This window comes from Taudactylus pleione, unplaced genomic scaffold (genome assembly GCF_031769625.1).
Source record: "Taudactylus pleione unplaced genomic scaffold, aTauple2 ptg003615l, whole genome shotgun sequence".
NCBI lineage: Eukaryota > Metazoa > Chordata > Amphibia > Anura > Myobatrachidae > Taudactylus > Taudactylus pleione.
The window spans coordinates 57,615-60,847 of record NW_028287951.1 but is presented as its reverse complement, the minus strand read 5'-3'; the positions used below and the strand labels follow the sequence as shown (position 1 = coordinate 60,847).

The window sequence follows — 3,233 nt, the reverse complement described above, 5'->3', positions numbered from 1 at the left end:
GAAAAAGCACATGGCCCATATGGGGATCAAACCGATGACCTTGGTGTTATTAGCACCACGCTCTAACCAACTGAGCAAACCGGCCAAACATAAAAGCATCAGCAAACACAAAAATGCCAAATGTACCTAAAACAGGAGAGCATTCAGTATTTCAAAGATCAGCAATATTGAGTAGAGGAAGACTCTCTAACAATGGGTTCCATGGTGTAATGGTGAGCACTTTGGACTTTGAATCCAGTAATCTGATTTCAAATCTTGGTGGGACCTAACTTTGTTCAATTTCCTTAAAGTTGAATTTTAGGATAGCTTATCTATATTTAAACTTTGTATAAATCCCTTCATCTTCAGTGGTTTTTTTACTCCAAACTAATTTTGAAGCTGTTTCAAATCAGTTTTCAACTGGAGACATGTTTGTCAAACATTTGGAAATAGGAAAAGTTGCAATAAGAAAGCAGTGATCCATCACTTGTGCTATGGTTTTAAGATATTCTGGTTTTAAGAATTTTCTTCTTCAGTGTGCACTAATGAGAGTAAAGGTCTGTTCTTCTTCTCGTCTTAAAACTTAGTCCCCCATAGTAGATTCAATCACCAAATTAATGTTCTGATTGATTAATTTGCCACAGCATTTCTTAGATTTGCCATATTGCTATATTTGAGAAAAGGTTTTCTATGTATGCCATATAGAGAAATGCTGCATCAGCCAAAGGATGACATTTTTGTTTATTCCTAACATGGATTTAAAAATTCTCTGTTTTGTATGTGTCTATGATGTTCTCTTGCAAGTTTCAAGGGCTGCTAACTGTAGCCAATGCATTCATCCCACACTTCATGCACTTTGCCGCTGGATAAAATCCCTTCTTGGCATTTCTTTTAGGACAACAAGAAAAAGCACATGGCCCATATGGGGATCGAACACATGACCTTGGCATTATTAGCACCACGCTCTAACCAACTGAGCTAACCGGCCAAACATAAAAGCATCAGCAAACACAAAAATGCCAAATGTACCTAAAACAGGAGAACATTCAGTATTTCAAAGATCAGCAATATTGAGTAGAGGAAGACTCTCTAATAATGGGTTCCATGGTGTAATGGTGAGCACTTTGGACTTTGAATCCAGTATTCTGATTTCAAATCTTGGTGAGACCTAACTTTGTTCAATTTCCTTAAAGTTGAATTTTAGGATAGCTTATCTATATTTAAACTTTGTATAAATCCCATCATCTTCAGTGGTTTCTTTACTCCAAACTAATTTTGAAACTGTTTCAAATCAGTTTTCAACTGGAGAGATGTTTGTCAAACATTTGGAAATAGGAAAAGTTGCAATAAGAATGCAGTGATCCATCACTTGTGCTATGGTTTTAAGATATTCTGGTTTTAAGAATTTTCTTCTTCAGTGTGCACTAATGAGAGTAAAGGTCTGTTCTTCTTCTCGTCTTAAAACTTAGTCCCCCATAGTAGATTCAATCACCAAATAAATGTCCTGATTGATTAATTTGCCACAGCATTTCTTAGATTTGCCATATTGCTATATTTGAGAAAAAGTTTTCTATGTATGCCATATAGAGAAATGCTGCATCAGCCAAAGGATGACATTTTTGTTTATTCCTAACATGGATTTAAAAATTCTCTGTTTTGTATGTGTCTATGATGTTCTCTAGCAAGTTTCAAGGGCTGCTAACTGTAGCCAATGCATTCATCCCACACTTCATGCACTTTGCCGCTGGATAAAATCCCTTCTTGGCATTTCTTGTAGGACAACAAGAAAAAGCACATGGCCCGTATGGGGATCGAACACATGACCTTGGCGTTATTAGCACCACGCTCTAACCAACTGAGCTAACCGGCCAAACATAAAAGCATCAGCAAACACAAAAATGCCAAATGTACCTAAAACAGGAGAACATTCAGTATTTCAATATTGAGTAGAGGAAGACTCTCTAATAATGGGTTCCATGGTGTAATGGTGAGCACTTTGGACTTTGAATCCTGTAATCTGATTTCAAATCTTGGTGGTACCTAACTTTGTTCAATTTCCTTAAAGTTGAATTTTAGGATAGCTTATCTATATTTAAACTTTGTATAAATCCCATCATCTTCAGTGGTTTTTTTACTGCAAACTAATTTTGAAGCTGTTTCAAATCAGTTTTCAACTGGAGAGATGTTTGTCAAACATTTGGAATTAGGAAAAGTTGCAATAAGAATGCAGTGATCCATCACTTGTGCTATGGTTTTAAGATATTCTGGTTTTAAGAATTTTCTTCTTCAGTGTGCACTAATGAGAGTAAAGGTCTGTTCTTCTTCTCTTCTTAAAACTTAGTCCCCCATAGTAGATTCAATCACCAAATAAATGTCCTGATTGATTAATTTGCCACAGCATTTCTTAGATTTGCCATATTGCTATATTTGAGAAAAAGTTTTCTATGTATGCCATATAGAGAAATGCTGCATCAGCCAAAGGATGACATTTTTGTTTATTCCTAACATGGATTTAAAATTTCTCTGTTTTGTATGTGTCTATGATGTTCTCTTGCAAGTTTCAAGGGCTGCTAACTGTAGCCAATGCATTCATCCCACACTTCATGCACTTTGCCGCTGGATAAAATCCCTTCTTGGCATTTCTTGTAGGACAACAAGAAAAAGCACATGGCCCGTATGGGGATCGAACACATGACCTTGGCGTTATTAGCACCACACTCTAACCAACTGAGCTAACCGGCCAAACATAAAAGCATCAGCAAACACAAAAATGCCAAATGTACCTAAAACAGGAGAACATTCAGTATTTCAAAGATCAGCAATATTGAGTAGAGGAAGACTCTCTAATAATGGGTTCCATGGCGTAATGGTGAGCACTTTGGACTTTGAATCCAGTAATCGGATTTCAAATCTTGGTGGGACCTAACTTTGTTCAATTTCCTTAAAGTTGAATTTTAGGATAGCTTATCTATATTTAAACTTTGTATAAATCCCATCATCTTCAGTGGTTTTTTTACTCCAAACTAATTTTGAAGCTGTTTCAAATCAGTTTTCAACTGGAGAGATGTTTGTCAAACATTTGGAAATAGGAAAAGTTGCAATAAGAATGCAGTGATCCATCACTTGTGCTATGGTTTTAAGATATTCTGGTTTTAAGAATTTTCTTCTTCAGTGTGCACTAATGAGAGTAAAGGTCTGTTCTTCTTCTCATCTTAAAACTTTGTCCCCCATAGTAGATTCAATCACCAAATAAA

General features: G+C 36.1%; 1 non-coding gene across 1 annotated transcript; it reads right to left on the bottom strand.

Annotated features, from left to right (window-relative positions):
- Nucleotides 1–1,775: 1,775 nt before the first annotated feature.
- TRNAI-AAU (transfer RNA isoleucine (anticodon AAU)) lies at nt 1,776–1,849 on the bottom strand. Its single transcript has one exon. It is a non-coding gene; the product is annotated as a tRNA-Ile (tRNA).
- Between the last annotated feature and the right edge of the window lie 1,384 nt (nt 1,850–3,233).